General features: G+C 45.7%; 1 protein-coding gene across 1 annotated transcript in view; it reads right to left on the bottom strand.

Moving 5' to 3' along the window:
• The window catches only part of LOC138510667 (vomeronasal type-2 receptor 26-like), a 425,236-nt gene that overhangs the window by 294,232 nt on the left and 109,117 nt on the right, over window positions 1-21,887 (bottom strand). The window lies entirely within an intron of this gene.

The raw sequence follows: 21,887 nt of genomic DNA, 5'->3' as shown, positions 1-21,887 counted from the left end.
TGAAATAATTAACATGACCAGGAAGGGGGCAAAGATTTGTTTATAGTCCAGAGGATGCAGTGAGGTCAGGGTGTTGATCATATCTGGAATTGTAATAGTTACAAAGTCGAATTTCAGTAGCCCTTCACTGGTCCCAGCTTGGGAAGTGGGAGGCATATTGAATTGGTTGTAATTGTAATTGTACTTGTTTATTTGTAAAGCGCTTATACACAAGTGAATGATCCAACACCAATAACTAGCACACTAGGTCAGGGCATTTTTGCTAGAATAAGTGCGAGACAAAAATGGGGAGAGAAGTGAGGGGGTATGGGGTAGGGGAGCATATAAGACAAAAGGTTGTTCATCAATGTGCCTCTGGAGGGGAGATAGAGGGAGACAGGACAGATAGATATGCTATCTGCTATCTAGATATGCTAAGCCTAATACATTCAAGGTCGTGCAAATAAGCAAACAGAAGTGCGAGGGAGGGGGGACAAGTGCGCCCGGCCCAGCAGCAGTCAGGGTTAAGTACAGAGTGGGTGCCATTCTCATGGAACATATTCCAAGTGCAGTAATACAGGCAGAGTGCGAAAGCCCAGAGGTAAATGCAGGACTGGCGGAGAAGCCTGGGACCTGTGAGGCTCTGGAGGTTCACCAGGTGACCAGTCAGCTGACTGAAGGAGGGAAGCAGGAGAGAAGAGAACAGAGATTAGCAGGGGAGAGGGAGAGAGAAAGAAGAGGAGAGGAGGAATGTCTGGAGGAGTTTCCAGAACTTTAGGAGGTCCGGCTCAAGACGGAGAGGCAGGTAGGCTGTTCCAGAGGGAGGCACCTGCAGAGGATAAGGATCTACCCCCAAATCTATGTTTGGAAAACCGGCTCACCCGCAGAGAGTTGGAGGAGGCAGAGCGGAGAGCTCTGAAAGGAGAGTGCTTGGGGAGAGAGCGTTGTAGATAGTGGGGGCCCTGGCCCCAAAAGCCTTGAGGAATATGCAGACAGACTTTAACTTGATTCTTGCAGCCATGGGGAGCCAGTGGAGGGGTTTCAGCACCGGAGATATGCGGTCCCTGGGCTTGAGGTCAAGGATAAGGCTTGTGGTTCTGTTCTGGATAAGTTTAAGAGGTCAAACTGTAGAGGTGGGAAGATTGAGAAAGAGACTGTTGCAGTAGTCCAGTCTGAAGAGATCAGGGCTCTGGAGACAGTGAGCCTCTGGGGGAAGGTGAGAAAAGGTAGAATACCTCTGATGCGGTGCAGTTGGTAGTGGGACTTTTTGGAAATGTCTGATATGTTTGTTTGTTTGTTTGTTTGTTTGTTTTATTTCTAATGCGCTCCAGACCCGTGGGTAGAAGGGCGCAACAGGTAGGATAATGCGAGGCTTACAAAGTTACAAAATTATACAAGATACAATAATATTATACAAATTATACAAGATACAGAAATAATATACAAATTATACAAGACCAGAGTCGTAAAAGTCCATGAATTGCATAAGAGATGGTGCAGGTAACATATCATAATTCAGCAGGAAAACAGGGATCAGTGTTGTGCCTGGGAATAGCGTGGACCGGTGACTAGTGGTCATTGGAGATAAAATGTTGGATGGCGTTCCTTCTAAATAGTGGGTAAGGTTGATCAGCTCTTAAGTTGTTAGGTAATAGATTCCAAGTTTTAGCAGCCTTCACAGGGAAGCTATTGCCACCAATCGTGGTTAGTTTAAATCTAGGTACTACTAGGCAGTTGGTGTTGGTAGCTCTGGTTGGTCTGATAGAGGTTTTTTTCTGTATTTTGTTCATGAGGTAGCTTGGGGCGGCATTATTGAGAGCTTTGTGTGTCAAGGAGATCATTTTTAATTGTATTTTTTGGTTTGTGAATAGCCATTTGTATTGCCGTCTGGTGGCGGAAATGTGTGCTCTTTTATTTATGCCAAGCGCTGCTCGCAAGGCGTTGTTTTGGAACGTTTGTAGTTTCTGGATGGTTGATTTATTAGCACCACTGTAGAGGGCATTACAGTAGTCGATCCTGGAGAGAATAAGTGCTCTGGCCAGGATCATGCAGCTATTGTTAGAAAGGAAGGGCTTACCTGCTCTTATAAGTTTGCAGGATAGGCGGTGGAAGAAGCCAAGGATTTAAGCTGTTTATTAAATGAAAGTGTGGAATCCAAGTAGAAACCAAGGGTTTTTACTTCCTTGGAGACCCTAATAGTATTTCCATCGATATTAAAGGATGAGAATTCCTGGCCTAGTTTTTTGGTATTTATGTGTGTTCCCAGGATTATCAGCTCCGTCTTGTCGTCGTTCAAGCACAAGCCATGTGTAGCCATCCATGCTTGAACAATGAGATATACCCTGTTCACCAACTCCGAGTCCTTCTGTCATGATCTCTGCTTCCAAGAGGTCAGGACTTGCCCAACTCCCTTGGAAGCAGACCCATAACCCAGGTTCCGAGCGCCAGCCGGTCCCAATTGGGACCTTTTGGACTCTGTCCTGGCGCCGGTGGCGCCAGGCTCATAAATGTGCCCAGTCCCAGCGCTGGAAGCGCCGGCCTCATAATGCTTGGGTGGACTCACCTGCGGCAGACCATGCTGCTTACTTACCTGCCAGTTGAGCCTCTGATCCTCTTCTGTTCGGGACTACTTTTCCTGTTGGGTGGGGCAGGAGCCACTCCCTAGGTTCAGAACCCTGTAACTCTTCTGGAAAGCAGGGACTCTTTTCTTTCCTAGGCGTGGCTGTGGAAGGAGACACCTAAGCACTACAGGAGGCTATTTAAACCACACCCGATGGATGAATCTTGCTTTGTGTTATTCTGCATCCTCTGCAGCAGAACGCTCATCGTGTCTTCTGCATCTGATCCTGGGCCTAAGGAAAAAGGCTTACCATCCTGAATCCAGTCTTCAGCAACACCTATAAAGACAAGAAAGAACAGGTTAGCATTACGGTCTTCAGTGACAGTGCTCCTTTTACCTGATCCATCGGCTGTCATCAACGCCTCGCACTGCATTCCGGCATCTGAAAGACAAAAGCTTACCAATTCTGCGCACGCTCCGGAGGCCTTCGGCGCTGCATCCCGCATCTGAAAGATAAAACAAGGTGCGTTTAAAGACTTTGGGGAACTTAAATACTCACGAGCCATTACTCCTTTCACATCTAACCCAGTGGGTATTCCGGCACCCTGCAGCCACTCCGAACTTATACCTGCAAGGGAAAAAGACAGTTAGAGCGCGCCGTGAAGCAGGCAGCAAGCGCTTACTTACGTCCTTCAAGGCGCTTCTATTCATCACACGGGCTCCATCTTCGCCATCGCCGGAACCCTGCAATACAAGATACAACATTACTAAAGACTTTTAAAGACATTTGAATTACTCGAAACTTACCGTGCGTGAAGAAAACGACGGACAGCAGTCCTCTGAAGTCAAGAGGCCTGCTTCCCTTATCCAGTGAGGAAACTGGTTTCAGCACCCTGCTCCGAAGCAGATGGAGAGCACGGCGTTCACTTACCTAAGGTGAGCGCGTTAACCTTTGGGGTCCTACAGGAGAAGAGAAAGGGAAGAAGAGAGAGACATTCAATAACCCAGTTCATTAATCCCATATTTTCTATCTGCAGACACCTTACCCTTCAAGTCAGACATACAGTGCACAGGGGTCCAGCCCAAAGAGCCAGCCGTGTGTTACACATCACCTTAGAAGATACGGTATACGCCCAGTCAAGACCGGCGCCTCTACGGGAATCAGGTGAGCGTTACAGAACACAAAGCCTACCACAAAACCCCCGTCCAGGCGCTATGGAAACCTCGGATACCGACCAGCTAGCCCAGTTGCTTGGGGAACTAAGGGCAGAAGTGCATGCAGCCCGTCAGGAAACCAACGCTCTAAAAAGGGAACTGATTATTTCCAAGGAGCGAACAGATGATCTCGCTAGGCAATTGCTACAGTCACAAGCCGGACAGACCCCGTTACCCGCATCTGGGGGAAATCTTCCTTCTACATCCTCTATGAGTCCAGTGCAGATCAACCTACCTGGGAATGTACCTCTGGCTCCGCCCAAACGATTTTCTGGTGACCCAAAGAGGTTTGCAGTATTTATCAATCAGTGTCGGTTGCATTTCTTATGCCGGCCAGCAACATTTCCAACTGATCAGACTAAAGTAGCTTTCGTGCTTTCGTACCTTAGTGGTAATGCGGCAGACTGGTCGATCCCTCTAGTAAATCAAGATGATCCGGTCCTCCATGATTTTCAAGCTTTTCAGCTCAGTATGGAAAAACTTTTCGCAAGACATTCACAGGGGCAGGCTTTGGACAATGAGCTTCTTTCGTTGCGACAAGGTAATCAAGACCTTTTGGCTTATATTGCATCTTTCAACAGACTGATAGTGGAAACTCAATGGCCTGAGGACAAAAGGATTACGCTGTTTTATAGAGGTCTACGTGGAGAGCTCAAAGATGTGTTAGCCCAAGTAGTGAATGCCCCACAAGATTGTTCGGACTATATAGATTTAGTTGTTCAAATAGATCACAGACTGCAGAACAGGAAGGCTGATCGTTCCAAGTTTGATGCTCGAGTATTTTCCAAACCGCCAACTCCTTCCAAAGGAGTAGACTCCGGGGAACCCATGCAAATAGGGGGCCTGAAAGGTCCTCTAACACAAAAGGAGCGGGAAAGAAGAAAACAGTTGCAATTATGCCTCTATTGCGGAAACTCAGGGCACTTTCTTCGAGACTGTCTGGTGAAACCTGCCAAGAAGGCAGTAGGAGCTGCATTTACCAAAGTTACAAACTCTGAGCAGGGAAACGACCTCGCCCGACAAGAATAGAGGTCCTCTTGCCGAGCGTGAAAACCAGTTCCGTGACCTCGCATTTCGTGATACGTATGGTCCTCATTAGCCCTGATAATCCGGATCGATTACATGCAATTGAAGCTTACGTCGACAGCGGTGCCATCGGCAATTATGTGGATCATGCAATGATTTCGAGGATGAATCTAACTCTTTGTCCCAAGGCTGTAAAGGACGTCATTACTACGGTGGATGGAACGGAGATAGCCTCCGGACCAGTAACGCATACCACTCAAGAAGTGACGCTCGTAAGTCAAGATGGACACCATGAGAAGATCGTGTTCGATGTGATCAAGGCCCCTCAGTTTCAGGTTATTCTAGGAATTCCTTGGTTAGAGAAACACAATCCTCTGATCGATTGGCGAGCAAGAACGGTCCAGTTTCCAGAATGTGTCTCTACTTGTCATCCTCCACCTGGTGTTGCACTGGCAGCTACTTCTTCAGAGACGACTCCCCAGTTACCTCCCGAATACCAAGAATACCAAGATGTTTTCCGGAAGGATCAGGCTAACTCTCTACCTCCTCATAGGTCTTATGACTGCCAGATAGACCTGATACCTGGATCTACTCCTCCTTGTAGTAGAATTTATGCCCTCACCGAGCCTGAGAACCTTCACCTTCGTCAATACCTGGATCAATACCTGGCAAATGGGTTTATTCGTCCTTCCAAGTCCCCTGCTTCTTCAGCTTTGTTCTTCATTCCAAAAAAGGAAGGAGACCTTAGAACTTGTATAGATTATCGCTCCCTGAACCAGATCACGGTCAAGAATAGATATCCGTTACCTTTGATCCCTGAACTCTTGGACCAGGTCAGAAAAGCATGCATATATACAAAGTTGGACCTTAGAGGAGCCTACCATTTGGTTCGAATAAAGGAGGGCGATGAATGGAAGACGGCCTTCCGCACCAAATATGGGCTATTTGAATATCAGGTCATGCCCTTTGGACTTTGCAATGCCCCGGCCGCCTTTCAATATTTTATGAACGATGTCCTCAGAGAGCTCATAGATGTGTGTGTTGTTGTTTACATTGACGACATCCTCGTTTATTCTTCATCGGAATCTGAACATCGGAAACACGTAAAAATGGTCCTCGAAAGATTGCGTCAACACAAACTTTTCGCTAAGTTGGAAAAATGTGTTTTCAACGTGACTGAAGTTGAATTCTTGGGATTCATATTATCACCTAGCGGAGTACGTATGGATTCAAAGAAGGTCGATGCAATTCTCAAATGGCCATCACCATCCTCCGTAAAAGGTGTGCAAAGCATGTTAGGCTTCGCTAACTTTTACCGTAGGTTTATCCCCGAATTTTCTCGAATAGTCCAGCCCATCACTGCCTTGTTAAAGAAAAACAAACGTTTTGAATGGTCTACCGAGGCGGAACAAGCTTTCCAGGATTTGAAGACTAAATTTATCTCTGCACCAATCTTAAAACACCCTCGCCCCGAACTCCCCTACATCGTGGAAACTGATGCTTCAAGCCTTGCCATGGGGGCAGTTCTATCACAAAAGGACCCGGTAACCAATCAGTTGCATCCTGTGGCATTTTGGTCCCGCAAATTCTCGCCTCCTGAAATCAATTACACGATTACTGACAAGGAACTTCTGGCTATCAAGTCTGCTTTTAAGGCTTGGCGGCATTATCTGCTGGGGGCCCGACACACCGTTACTGTGATTACGGATCACCGAAACCTGCAATATTTGAAAACTGCAAAAGCCCAATCCTCTAGACAACTTCGTTGGGCATTATTCTTTGCCGAATTTGACTTTATAATTACCTATCGACCCGGTACAAAAAACGGTAAAGCCGATGCCCTTTCTCGAATGGGAGTGGAAGAACACTTGATCAACCCTAAACCTGTACCTATCATTCCCGAACAAAGAATCCTGGGTGTAATCGCCACACAATCCATAGAGGAAGTTAAGGATAAAGCCAGGCAACTTGTAACTCCAGCAGACATACAGAATTGGCCTTTAAAGGGAAAGGACTTTGCAGTAAAGGACAACTTGTTGTATTTCCAAGAACGATTATACCTGCCCAGCACAGATTTACAGAAAAAAGTAATCTCTTGTTATCACGATTCTTTAATGGAAGGACATCCCGGTATGACCAAGACTTCAGAAAAGATCAAGCGCTACTTCTGGTGGCCGTCTTGGAAAAAAGATATCAGAGACTTTATAATGTCCTGTGGAGTATGCGCCCAAAACAAGAGTCAAAATGGAAAGACCTACAGGCCTCTTACGCCCTATTGACATCCCACCTCGCCCTTGGCATACGCTTTCTATGGACTTCATCACCGATCTACCTCCATGCTCCGGATACAATACGATTCTAGTAATCGTAGACTTATTCTCCAAGATGGCGCATTTCATTCCGCTCAAAGGCTTGCCAACAGCAGCAACTCTGGCCCGTGAATTTCTGGAAAACATCGTCCGACTGCACGGTTTTCCTTCGGTTCTAATATCGGATCGTGGTAGTCAATTTATTTCTCATTTTTGGCGAAGTTGCTGTCGGTCGGCTCAAATTGATGTGAGACTATCGACCAGTCACCACCCTCAGACCGACGGACAAACCGAGAGGACCAATCAAACTCTGGAACAGTATTTACGCTGCATGCTGCAACAAACTGAAAAAACTTGGAAAGACATACTTTGGATAGCCGAATATGCCTACAATAACTCTGTCCATTCGGGAACTGGGAAAACCCCGTTTTTTCTTTTATACGGCAGTCACCCTCGAACCTCGGAGTTGGATCCCCTCCAAGATCTTGAAACACCAGCAGTAGAATACCTGCATGCTACAATCACCCAAGCCTTTAAGGAAGCTGTTTCTCACCTTCAAAGGGCTAAAGAACAATACAAGAAAGGAGCAGATCAACATCGGAAGGAAGCCCCTCAATATCAAGTAGGGGATCAAGTCTGGTTATCTACCAAATATCTACCTCTAAAAGGGCCACGTACATTCAACCCAAGATACCTTGGTCCCTATTCCATCACTACCATAGTAAACCCAGTAGCGGTCAAGGTGGACTTGCCCCCGCACATGAAGATTCATCCGGTCTTCCACGTCTCTCTATTAAAACCCGTGCAACCTCAAACCCGACTAACTAAATCTCCAAAACCTATCCTAGTTGATGGAGAACTCGAGTTTGAAGTCAAAAGCATTCTGGACTCCAAGATCTCCAAATCTAAACTATTTTACCTAATTGACTGGAAAGGCTACGGCCCCCAAGAGAGATCCTGGGAACCTGCTGAATATGTCCACGCTCCTCGCCTAATCAAAAAATTTCATCGAACATTTCCTGACAAACCCAAACCCCCGGAGAAGCCCGGTTTGGGAGGGGCCTTGAGGGGGGGTACTGTAATGATCTCTGCTTCCAAGAGGTCAGGACTTGCCCAACTCCCTTGGAAGCAGACCCATAACCCAGGTTCCGAGCGCCAGCCGGTCCCAATTGGGACCTTTTGGACTCTGTCCTGGCGCCGGTGGCGCCAGGCTCATAAATGTGCCCAGTCCCAGCGCTGGAAGCGCCGGCCTCATAATGCTTGGGTGGACTTACCTGCGGCAGACCATGCTGCTTACTTACCTGCCAGTTGAGCCTCTGATCCTCTTCTGTTCGGGACTACTTTTCCTGTTGGGTGGGGCAGGAGCCACTCCCTAGGTTCAGAACCCTGGAACTCTTCTGGAAAGCAGGGACTCTTTTCTTTCCTAGGCGTGGCTGTGGAAGGAGAAACCTAAGCACTACAGGAGGCTATTTAAACCACACCCGATGGATGAATCTTGCTTTGTGTTATTCTGCATCCTCTGCAGCAGAACGCTCATCGTGTCTTCTGCATCTGATCCTGGGCCTAAGGAAAAAGGCTTACCATCCTGAATCCAGTCTTCAGCAACACCTATAAAGACAAGAAAGAACAGGTTAGCATTACGGTCTTCAGTGACAGTGCTCCTTTTACCTGATCCATCGGCTGTCATCAACGCCTCGCACTGCATTCCGGCATCTGAAAGACAAAAGCTTACCAATTCTGCGCACGCTCCGGAGGCCTTCGGCGCTGCATCCCGCATCTGAAAGATAAAACAAGGTGCGTTTAAAGACTTTGGGGAACTTAAATACTCACGAGCCATTACTCCTTTCACATCTAACCCAGTGGGTATTCCGGCACCCTGCAGCCACTCCGAACTTATACCTGCAAGGGAAAAAGACAGTTAGAGCGCGCCGTGAAGCAGGCAGCAAGCGCTTACTTACGTGCTTCAAGGCGCTTCTATTCATCACACGGGCTCCATCTTCGCCATCGCCGGAACCCTGCAATACAAGATACAACATTACTAAAGACTTTTAAAGACATTTGAATTACTCGAAACTTACCGTGCGTGAAGAAAACGACGGACAGCAGTCCTCTGAAGTCAAGAGGCCTGCTTCCCTTATCCAGTGAGGAAACTGGTTTCAGCACCCTGCTCCGAAGCAGATGGAGAGCACGGCGTTCACTTACCTAAGGTGAGCGCGTTAACCTTTGGGGTCCTACAGGAGAAGAGAAAGGGAAGAAGAGAGAGACATTCAATAACCCAGTTCATTAATCCCATATTTTCTATCTGCAGACACCTTACCCTTCAAGTCAGACATACAGTGCACAGGGGTCCAGCCCAAAGAGCCAGCCGTGTGTTACACATCACCTTAGAAGATACGGTATACGCCCAGTCAAGACCGGCGCCTCTACGGGAATCAGGTGAGTGTTACACCTTCCTATGATCCCCGGAAAGTGGGAGGAGAATCTGTGTATCATCTGCATAGTTAGTGTAGGTGATACCCAGAAGGTCCAAATCGTCAAACAAGGGTTTGGTGAAGATATTGTATAGGGTTGGTGAGACACAGGAACCCTGGGGAACACCACACAATATAGGGGTAGGGTCAGCAGCAGCTGATGGGGAAAATACTCTCATTGTTCTTTCGCTGAGGAAAGATTCTAACCACTTGATGGCCTCAGGAGAGAAGTGGGCAGCAGAGTCCAGGTGCCTGCAAAGGACCTTATGATCGACCAAGTCGAATGCGGCTGAGAGATCAAGTAAAAGCAGGAGTGCTGTTCCCCCTCCATCCCTCGGCTCATCGATTTGCATCTTTAAATCGATTAGGGCAGTTTCCGTTCCGTGTAATGGGCGGAAGCCAGATTGTCTAGCTCCTAGGAGCTTGTGCAGGTCAAGCTGTTTTTGTATCTGGATATAGGCGGCTTTATCCAATATTTTAAGGAGGAATGGCACAGTGGTAATTGGGCGATAGTTGGTCGGGATGAGTGGGTCTAAGGTCTGTTTTCTGAGAAGTGGGAGCACCCAGGAGTGTTTTAAATTAGCTGGGATAGTACCTGATGTGAAAGAGGCATTGATTAATTTTGAAATGAATGGTGAGAGGTCTCTGGCCGCATCTTTTATTAACTGTGCTGGGCAGATGTCGCCCTTACAGTTGGACGGTTTGAGTGAGAGAATGATTTTTTCTACTTCTAGTGGAGAAGTTTTGGAGAAGTGAAATTTGTTGTTTGCCTCAGGTGAGTGACTATGTGAGGTATTAGGGGAATGCTGTAGATTGAGCATATCTTTTTTTGTTGTATTTTGGTTTGGAGTGTGTTAATTTTGTTTGCTAGCGCATTTTGGATGTCTGCGCACCAAGTCTTGTCCTTGGTAACTAAGTCTGGTGTGGCTATTGGTGACTCTAATTCTTTCAGTATGGAGAAGAGTTCTCTCACGCTAGAGTTTGAGTTAGTGATCCGTTCATCGTAGGAATTCTTTTTGGCGAGGTGCACTTCTTTTTTGAAGTGTGAGGAAATGGAGGTTAGTTTAGCTTCATTTTCGATTGAAGGGCATAGTCTCCAGGAGTTTTCACTTTTTCTTTTTAGAAGTCGTAAGTCTCTTAATTGGGGCGTGAACCATTTGTTAAGGTGCACTTTAGGTTTACTTTTTCTGAGTTTGAGCGGGGCAATTTTGTCCAGTGTATTGAGCATAATCTTATTATATTCTTGGACTAGCGTACTAGGGTCTAGATTGTCAGGTAGAGCGTTTAGCCTAGGTAGGATAGCAGGGATGACTTTTTCCACTGTAATACTTTTTTTATTTCTAGTAAGACATGGTGGTGCTAGCAGTGAGACCGTAGGAGAGGGTCTGACTGTAGATGGGTTAAAGGCCACGAGTGAGTGATCTGTCCATGATTGAGGGGAGATGGAGGTGATGGAGACTGTGCAGTTGTAGTCCGCTATCCAGTCCAGTATTCTCCCTTTAGCATGAGTGGGTTTGTTGACTTTCTGAGACAGGCCTGAGGCGTTGATGATATTGGCTATATCTAAGACTTGTTTGTCCATAGGATCATTTAAGCCAAGGTTAAAATCTCCTAATAATAGAAGCTGGGAGGTAGGTTTAAGGTTGTTGGTAATTAGACTATACAAATCCTCCTCAAAGGTGCCGAGAGGACCTGGGGGTCTATATATTAGGTGGATTGTGAGAGTTTGTATGTTGTTTATCTGGAATTTAACCGAGATATTTTCACAGGATTGTAGGATTTGAGGAGGAGATGTTCTGAGAGAGAGGCTCAATTTAGAGTTAATGGCGATTCCACCACCTCGTGAGCCGTCCCTATCTTGTCTTGTTATGGTATAGCCTTCTGGAATGGCTAGCATTAGCGATGGGCCAGCTGCATTGTGTAGCCAGGTCTCGGTTACTGGCAGGAAATCCAGATTATTTTCTGTAATAAGGTTGGCTATGTCGAGGGCATGTGCGACAAGGGATCTCACATTGAGGAGTGCTCCTCTGAGTACTAGTGTCTCTTTAGACATGTTAGCTTGGCTGGGGGAAATTAAGTTGGTGTCTATGAACTTGTACTTTTGTCTTTTAATTTTAATGGCATTTGTTATTACAGTCTGGTGAGGTTTTTGTGGGTAGTTTGTTTTTAGGTTAGTTGGTGGTATGGTTCTTCTTGGTGGTTCATATAGTTGTGTGAGTCTTGTGCGGAGTTTAAGATTTCTGTCTAGTAAGGTGCGTGGGAGGAAGGTGATGGTTTCACCTCTGGTGCTAATGGTATTCGGTAGAGAGGTGGTAGGGGAGGAAGACACTGTGTGGTATTCTAGGGTCATGGAGATAGAGAGTAGAGTAGCAACTATGATGCTGTAGTGCAATAATGGATACAAAATGTTCCAACGAGTCAAGATATGTGCACGTGGGTGCCTAAGACTAATGGTGATAGATTAGGACTGGCTAGTCTTGTAGTGATGGTAGGTACAGTAGAAAGTCATAGGGGGCTGGTTTGTTGGTTTGTTGGCACAGCTAGGTTCAATGGCAAAAGGCAATCAGTGGCAAGGCACTTATGGGCTAAGTGGGGCATTCAAAGGCAAGGCACATATGGGCTAAATGCGGCATTCAAAGGCACGGTGCATATGGGCTAAATGAGGCATTCAAAGGCAAGGCACATATGGGCTTTTAAAGGCAAGGCACATATAGGCTAAATGCGGCATTCATATGTGAGAAGAGAAGGAGAGAGTAGGGTAGAAAAAATTATCTCCAGATGTTTTGCCTCACTAGTGAGTGAGGATTCGGACCAAGGGTGGTTGGCCAAAGTGAAAGTGGGAAAACAGGAGCAGGGGTCCCTATGAGGAGGATCTCTGTTTTACTGGAATTAAGGCAGAGATCGTTAGCAGCACACCAGGACTGAATTGCAGACGGACAGTCAGGGATGAGCGAGGAGGCGGAAGAGGCCGAGGGTAGTCTGAAAGAGAGCTGTGTGTCGTTTGCATAATACTGAAAGTTGGAGGTGAAGGCAGAGATCATGTGGGCCAAAGGGGCCATGTAGACATTGAAAAACCAGAGGGATACATTAGATCCTGGTGGACACCACAAGTAGAGAGAGAAAAAACAGAGAGAAAGGAACCAAGTTCTACCTGGGAAGGATGATCAGATAGAAAGGATGCTAGCCACACCAAGGCTTGATCAGTGATGCCCAGAGACGGGAGATCAGGATGTTATGGTTTACTGTATCAAAAGCAGAGGAGAGGTCAAGAAGAATGAGGACAGAGGGAGAGTTAGAGGCAAGGTTTGAGAGTACGTCTTTGTTTGTGTTCAGAAGAGCAGTTTCTGTGCCTGTGGAGGCTCGAAAGCAAGACTGATGGTCATAGAGACAACCAACAGATTCAGGGTGGGTGGTAAACCGAGAGATAGCCAACTTCTCCAGGAGTTTGCCCAGGAAAGGAGTGATGGAGATCGGGCAATAGTTAACCGGAATAGTAGAGGGTATATTAAACAGAGGATGCAAAAGAGAATTCTTGAGAGAAGTGGGGAAGACTCAAATGACAAAGGAGAGTTTGCCATCATTGTCATTGATGGTTTTGGAGGGGCAAGGGTCCACCTGTTTGGAGGAGGCTTTCATAGACCAGACTTGTCTACAGAAGTCCTCAGGTGTGACAGAGGAGAGAAGAAGGGGTGTGGTATGGGTGCTGAGAAGGGCCCAGGCGATAATGGTGCACAAGTGGGTGCGGAGTAGAGAGAAGACAGGATGTCCGGTGTTTTGGTGGTGAAATGTGCAGCCAGGGCTGAGCAAAGGGCCTGGGTGAGTGCGGTAGAGAAGAAGCTGCAATAGGATTGGCCAGTTCCTTACAGACTTTGAAAAGTGTGGCCGTGTTGTTGGATGCTGCAGAGATGCACGCTTGAATATGGACTTTTTTCTTGGACCGGATGCAGAGTCTATATTACCTTTGAAGAAGATGGCAGGCCAGCTTGTCAGAGAGTGCGCCTGAATATCACCATTTTCCGTTCTGCTACCCTGCACTTGGGTTTGAGGTCAGCCAGGACAGAGTCGGACCAAGAGTTGCACTTTTTGGCAGGCTTCAGTTGAACCCTCATGACAGGGGCAAGGATGTCGAGGGAATTGGAGATGAAAAGGTAAATGTTAGAGAGGGCTGTATCAGGGTGGGAGTCAGCCACAAGAGCAGGAGGAGAGTAGGTAGAGGCAAAGGCAGCCACTGACACTTTATTCATGGGTCGCAGGCAGTGCAGGGTGTGCCAGTGTTAAAGGAGAGGAAGAAAAGCTTCAGGTAAGAGGAGAGGAGAGAGTGATCAGTCCATGAGAGTGGGGTAGTGAGAGGAATAGAAAGAGAAATGTATATGGAGATAAGAGCATCCAAGGTGTGACCGGCAGTATACGTTGTGCCAGAAGGTAGAATGGAGAGGGAGAGCGAGTTGCAAAGGTTGCATAAATCTCCTAAAGAGTCAGGAGGGTCAAGATGGATGTTGAGATCTCCCAACAGGAGGAGTTGGGAGGAGCAGGAAAGGAAAGACGATGCCAGTTCAGCCCATTCTGAGAAGAAAAGGGTGCACAGGCCCGGTGGCCGATAGAAGGTGGCCAGCGTAAGAGAGGAGACAGGAGAGAGGGAGCCTGCAGACCAGTCAATCGAAAGAGGAGTAGGCATGAGTGGGGATGGTGGAAACAGGAATCCACTCTGATAAGGTTAGGGCCACTCCCCCTCCTGGTCTGTTTGGCCTGGGTTCTGGGAGAATCCTGTAGCCTTCAGGGAGGAGAGTGTCAAAACTTGTGATGAAGCTGTCCCTAAACCAGGTCTCTGTGAGAGCAAGATCATCAAAGTCCAGCTGTTCCAAGAGGTGGCAGATATCAGAAGGGTGCTTGACTGCTGAGTGAGAGTTAAGTGTAGCAACCTGGAGCAGATTGCCATTTCTGAAAGACTTACGGTGGGTGCAAGGGACAGTGGTCTCCACCATAAGTGTCACAGGTGTCATAGAGATAGAGACAAGAGAAGGCCAAGGGGCCGCAGGGAGTGCAGCTAAGGGAGCCGGGCCAGTGATAGATGGCAAGGGAGCGAGTGAGGAGGAAGGTGGAAAGTTGATATGATGAGGGAAGAGCTTATCAAAAAGAAGGAGGTTGTGTTGGCTTGTACCAAGATGGTAAAATTGTGATAGACATTTATGATACTCTGAAGGCTGAGGAGAAGGTAAGGAGGGAGGACCTCTGAGCGGGTTCAACCATTGATGTGTGAGGAAGAGTAGGACGAGAGCAGAGTGACCATATGTAGAGACTAAAGGTTGAGGTAGGGAATGACAAAAAGGATGTCTGTGAGAGTCTCTCTGGCAGAGGCCATGATGTAGTTGTTAGCGATGGGAAGGCCTGGGTTAGAGCCAAGTGTGTCCTTCTTAAGTTTCTTCTTGCCAGATTTAGTGAGCGGTGAGGGATAGGAGATAGAGAAGTAGTTAGAGAAAATAGGAGGGATAGAAAGTGTAATTGTGAATGTTAAAGGTATGGTGCACTTAACCAGGCTGAGGAACAGGGGCACGTAGCAGGGAGTTCACAGGAGGATGCACGCTCACAAGGAACACAGTAGAAATGGGAAAACAGTGGGAGCTGAAAGGACAGTACAAAAGAGCAAGAGGCAGAGACAATACAAGAGTAAGGAAGTAGAGTAGATATCTAACTAGAAGCAGAACAATGTAGGATGAAAACACATTTAAATAACATTTTTGAACAGCACAAACAATGCAGGATCTTAGTCAGATCGCTTGGGATCTTTGCTTGTGCTTTTGTCACTTTTGCTTTAAAAACTAATTGTATCTTAGTACAGTCCTGGTTAGTTGGAGTACATGGCATTGATAGGGCTTTCAGTTTTTCTAATAACCTTAACATGTCAAACAGTTTTTTAGGGTTGTTATTAGTTCCTCAATCTGTTTATTGAGAAATTCCTTTTGGATACAAAAATAGCAGATTTATAGGCTTTTCAGAGATCTTACAGTTGGTCTTGTTTGCTTCTGTGGGGTTTTTGAGCCACCTAGTTTCAGCTTTGCTTTTTACCTTTTTTTCAGAAGACTAAGTGGATTTAAGGGTGCCAATGAGAATAGTTAGGGGGCCAAAATCAGAAGTTGAAGTAATAACCTGATTTACATTCAAAACCCACGAGGAGCAAACAGACAACCAGAAGGAGGGTAAAAGCCAAATAACACAAATAGAACTGGAAGAGCAAAAGAGATGAGCCTGGATTCCAGAAATAACAAAGGGAATAGCCATCCAAGAAGGAGACACTAGAATCCTCAACTGACCCAATGTCACAAGAAAATCATACCTTGATAAAGATGGCGTCCTGGAATACCAGAGTTTTTAAACATCTAACGCAAGGAATTACATAAACCTGGGGGAGTACGATATTATATGTCTCCAGGAAACTTGGCTGACCATCAACCCACATTTGGATTGGTTCGACCTTATATTTGTGCCAGCTGAAGGGGGCCTCAAAGGTCGGTCAACCTCTGGCCTAATGACAGCTTTCAAATCCGGATCCGGCCTGAGTATGGGAAAAACCTTATTCTCTGGGCATCTGTGCCTTGCTCTCCTGGTGAATTTGTCAAACCCACCTTTTGAAACAATAAAAAGTGGTAACTGTGATATGTTACTGCTGAACTGTTATTGGAATCCACAGACTATCAAAACCCCTGACTTTATCAAAATGAGAACAACAATAATAGAATAGGCATACATAAAAAAGGATGTTGACTGTACGCTAATATGTGGAGACTTAAATGCCACTTGTCAAAACCTCTTAACAGAAAAAGGGACAGGGCCCTGTCCTCATCAGAAGTCAGAGGGTGGCATTGGTCAAAATTGATGAAGTCTTGTGATCTTTACCATTTAAAAACAGAGGTTTTTGGCAAAATTTAAGAGGTACCAACTTGGGAAAGAGGAGTACAATCCGCAGAAATAGACCATATGTTTGTATCCAAAGACCTCCTACACCAACTTGAAAATTGTAATGTGATTCAGCCTGCTGATAGTGACCATAACATCATGGTCAATATCGCTGAAACCAACAGAGCCGCAAATAGAGTTTGAACTGGATGTGACTACAAAAGGAAATCGTCTAAGACAAAAAAATAAAGACATAAGAACAATAACAGAAAAATACATTGGATTAACAAGCAATGAAGACAAGGAGCAAATGAACAAGCTGGTGGAGTAAAGTCCGTTGTCAGAATGCTTCAGAGTAAAAATAAACAAAGGCAAACATGTGGCTACAGAAGCACTGCATGCATATGATAAAATCCTAGTACAAATAAGAAGGGAGGTAAGGCGCTTAAAGCGAGCTGCAGCAAAATCACAATCAGATTACCTTAAAAAACAAGCAATAGATGCATGTAGAACCTACAAAAGTTGGGTACGAGCGCAAAGACATGCGATGATACAAAAAGATTCTGAGTAAATGTTAAGGGTCCTGTCAAGCAAAACGTCAAAGGTCTTCTGGTCATTGTATCAAAACAAATTCAACCCAAATTGTAGACCAACAACATAACAACGTCAGTGACCAAGCCTGGAGAAATCATTTTTCAATTTTGTTCCAATCTCCATATTTAACGAAGCCAGACGCCCAACCAGAAACGGACAAAGAATGGTCAACACCCCATGATGTGGAAACTATTCTGGGCAAAATAATGAAGTGAAATACATCAAGGGCACTAGGCCCGGACGGCTTGTCTAACGCATTGCTTAAGGAGCACCCAGAGGAATGGGCCCACTTCATGTTATATTTAAAAAAATAATACAGACCAGGACACTTCCTGCATCATGGAAGACAGTGGTGGTAGTTCCTATTTTTCAAAAAGGAAACAAAAAAGATTTTAAAAAACTACCAACCAATAGCACTTTTAGATGTAATTGGAAAGCTATTTGGTTCATAGTTGTTGACCCGATTTCAGAAATGGACGATGAAAGAGGGTTGGATAGACCACTTCCAAACTGGCTTTGTAAAAAAACACTGAAAGATCTGCCAACATCTTGTTGCTAAGCATCCTAAAAGGTAAATCCCAACAAGGAACCACTAAAATCTACATTGCCTTTGTTGACCATGTTCAGGCGTTTAACCAGGTCAACCGTGCTCTTGTATGGGAGAAGCTGGCAGTCAGGTGATGTCCAAATGACATAATGGAACCCCTTCTCGCCTTCCACTCTAAAACCTCAATAAGAGTGCGATTAAATAGAACAGGACTCTTATCCTCAAAGATTGAAACATCGAGAGGGGTCGAGCATGGGTGCCCATTGGTGCCTGTCATATACAACTTCTATATATCAGACATTCAGGACTTTGAGATGGAATTGAGTTCTTTCCTGCCCAGTATTGGATATACAAAATTAAGAAGATACCTATACTCAGATGACTTAATACTGATTGATCAGACCGAAATAGGTCTGCAAAGGCAAATGCATAGTCTCCAGAGATACACTGAGAAAAATTATCTAGAGATAAACCAAGAAAGGCCATTTTAAATATTTTCTGGGGACAAATAGAATCGAATTGGTGAAAAAATTAACTACCTCTGAGTCATCATCAGTAACAGTACCATTGAAACTCCAATACAGAAGATGCTGCTGGACAAAAAAAAAACACTAGCCACACAAGCAAGATTGATGGACCAAAATATGTCCGGTTTTTATTATTAGCAGTCATACATTTTTATAGAGCAAAGCTGTAACTTATGGTGCTGAGGCAATGCCTCACATACCACATAGCCTATAGAAAAAACTTGAAAGTATGTTTTGGAGGAAAACACGTAATCTTCCGAACTCTACAATGACATCATTAATATGTAGAGAGCTCAACCTTCATTCTCTGCTAGTGACGGTGGAGTGGAACAGTTTGGCCTTATTTAGAAAAATAATCTTGCCGACAAGTCCAAGAATTCTTCAGATCATTCATAAAGAACTAAGTAATAGAACCAGTGAAGTCCTAACAGAATGGGCAAAAAAGGCCAGAAGTAGTCTGATAGAAATTGCCTGTACGGAAACTGACTTGATGTTCAATCCCACAAAGGCAAAGAAACAAATAATGGAGTTAGACTGGATACGTTCCTTAGAAAAAGCAGCATCCAGTAAGCTCACAAAGGAATTGCCTATGAACAAAACAAAACTCAATCAATTGTGCGGCTATTCGCTTAAATTCCTTAACAGACAGTACAGAGAGACCTTTATGAGGATGCATTTAAACCTGCTCCCGACAAACGAAATAAACGCGATACGTGGAAAATCAGCAACACATTTTTGCAGATTTTGTGTAGTGTTGGAGCAGGTGGAAATGATAAAACACCTTTGCGTTTCTTGCCCAGGTCTGAAAAATGAACGGAAAAAGTTTTGGAACCTTTGATGAGTAATCTTCAAACAATTGATGATGAAGAGCGGCGGGACCTACTGATTAATGCAGAAAAGACTGTGTGATTTATAGGCGCCGTCTCGTTCATTTGTGCGATCCCCCACTTTGGGGATAAATCTTAAGTCCCCACCATTATGGATGAAAATCACTGTAAAGAAAAAATTATAGACGCAAACTATGTATGCAGATTATGGATGGAAAATAACATTTAAAAGACTAAGTTGATTGGGAAATTCAATTTAGATATTTATATAGAATGATGTACTTTGTAAAAATTGTGTAAGCAATTAAATAACAAATAAACAAATTAAAAATAAAAATAACCTGATTTAGGCAAGTGGGTAACAGATACTTTCATGAAGTTACGACTCTTAACTTTCTTGTTTGAGTTTTTTACTTTCAAGGGAGGATACTGTAAATAGGATTGAAAATTATTGCATAGCGGTCTGACCAGATGCAGAGTGTAGTGCTGTTAATGTGTACCTTTACATTTCTAGTAACTACCCAGTCTAGTGTATTCCCTTTATCTGTAGTGGGGTCTCTATCAAGACCTGAATAGTCTATATTGTTCAGAGCCATCTCCAAGGCAGTGTCTTATTTATTTGCACTTTTGTACCACCTATTAAAGTCCCCAACTAATAGGATGGAGCAGTTTGATTTTCAGTATTAGGAACCAACAGGATAGCCCCAGAGAATCCCTGAGTGTCAATTGTTTGGCCTGACAAGAGGATTCACCTTCCTTAATGCAAGATTTTGTAGCCCTGGTGTCGACCATGAATGAGAACGTTCGGTCACCTACCTGCACATCTATCCAGAGTTCTTCTTCCGGATCAGTGGAAACAGACAGACTGGACACTTCAGAGACTCCTGTGGGATGAACTACTCCTGGCACATATTAGCATTAGGGACCCCCTCCAAAAATACTTGTTCCAGTGTAATGAGAAGCCGTACCTTGCAGTAAAGCATTTGTGTCCCATGTCTGTGTCAGTGCCTGTGCTGGCATGGCCGGTGGGATCAAATAGGCCTGTCATCCCTAGTCGCTGGTTTCTGTTTAAACTGTGTCTGCTGTGATTGCACAGAGCCGGTGGCATATGGCAGGGTCAGGGATTGCATCCGCTGAGGTCCCATGTTAAAATACTGTGACCGTTCTCGACAGTCTCGTGACATGTGATATGATATGATATGATATGATATGGCATTTGTAACGCGCCTATAAACAAGTGTTTCAAGGCGCGACGAGGCAGGGAGGAGGGAACAGGGGGAGGACAGACAACGATCCTACTAGGCCAGGTGTCATTCAGACCGCGCAAGTGCAGGGGTAGGGGGAAGGGAAAAGTGCAGTACAAGGTAAGTAGAATAGAAATAAATAGATAAATAAATAAATAGGGCCAGCTGGTGGCAAGTGCAAGGTAAGTGCAGACAAGTGCTGGGAAGGGGGGGCTGTAGGGATACAGAGACAGTCCCGCAGTGCAGCGGTTGCCAGGGAGGCAGTGCAAGTGGAGAGTGGCTGGGCCCAGGACCGAGGTCGGTGAGAGTGGCCAAGTTTCAGATTCAGTGCAGAATTTAGTGAAGAATTTAGCAGGGGAGAGGGAGAGAGAAAGCAGAAGCAAAGAGGAAGGTTTTGAGGTGCTTCCGGAACCGGAGATGGTTCTCCTCAAGTTTCAGGGAGGCAGGAAGGCTGTTCCAGAGGGAGGCTCCTGCCGCGGAGAGAGATCTACCTCCAGCTCGTTGCTTCGAGAAGCGGCTGACCCTGAGGGAGTTGGAGACGGATGAGCGAAGGGCTCGGGAAGGAAGATATTTAGGAAGAGAGAGTTGCAGGTATTTAGGCCCCAGGCCCCAGAAGGCCTTGTGGACAATGCAGAGGGTTTTGAACTTAATCCTCGCAGCCACTGGGAGCCAGTGTAGAGATTTCAGTCCTGGAGAGATACGGCCCCTGGGCTTGAGGCCAAGGACAAGTCTGGCAGTTCTGTTCTGGATGAGTTGCAGAGGGCGGAGAGTGGAGGCAGGCAGATTAAGATAGAGACTGTTACAGTAGTCCAGCTTCGAGAGAACCAAGGCTCGGGAGACAGTGAGCTTCTGGGGGAAGGAGAGGAAGGGAAGAATACCTCTAAGGAGGTGCAGCTGGTAGTGTGACTTCTTAGAGACGTCAGATATATGAGGAGAGAAGGAGAGTGTGGAGTCAAAGATGACACCAAGGTTTTTTGCCTTGCAGGTAGGAGCAGGAAGAGGCCCAAGAGAGGCTGGCCAGAGAGCTGCAGGGAAGGAGGGAGTGGGTGTGCCGATGAGTAGAATCTCAGTCTTACTAGCATTAAGGCAGAGGTCGATGGCAGCACACCATTCCTGGATAGCAGACAGTCAGAGATGAGGGCAGGAGAAGAGGAGGCCGAGGGTAGCCTGAAAATGAGCTGGGTATCGTCCGCATAGCACTGAAAGTTGGGGCAGAGGGCGGCGATGCGGTGGGCAAGAAGTGCCAGATACTGGTTGATGTGTCAGATGTGTCCTCACCTCCCGCACAACCAACACTTAATGCCATAGAACCCTCCATAATTATTCCTCCAAACCTGTCAAATGACCCACTTCCTCATGGAAATCCTCTCCTGTCCCGCAGAAACCCTCTCATTTGCCTTGCACCGGGGGCATACCTGTCCATTCAACCCTGTGTCATACACGATTCACCCTGTCCGTGTTGTCCCAATTGTTCCTCCTTTCCCTCCATGGAGTTGGTTAGTATTGCCCTTTCCAAACAAATGTTCACCAATTTATTTGGAACAAGCTTGGCCTCTGCCTTTTATGCCTGTTCTATTTTCTCCTTTTCTTTTTCATGCCTCGCCCTACAAATATGCGCAATGTGTGCTTGAATTTCAGGCATGTGTTAAGAAATCACCAAATTTTTTATCTCACGCTTCTCCGTCTCTGCCTTCCTG

This window comes from Ambystoma mexicanum, chromosome 6p (genome assembly GCF_040938575.1).
Source record: "Ambystoma mexicanum isolate Mex_15411 chromosome 6p, UKY_AmexF1_1, whole genome shotgun sequence".
NCBI lineage: Eukaryota > Metazoa > Chordata > Amphibia > Caudata > Ambystomatidae > Ambystoma > Ambystoma mexicanum.
Note: the sequence above shows the minus strand (reverse complement) of the source record. Positions and strands in the feature narration are given on the sequence as shown.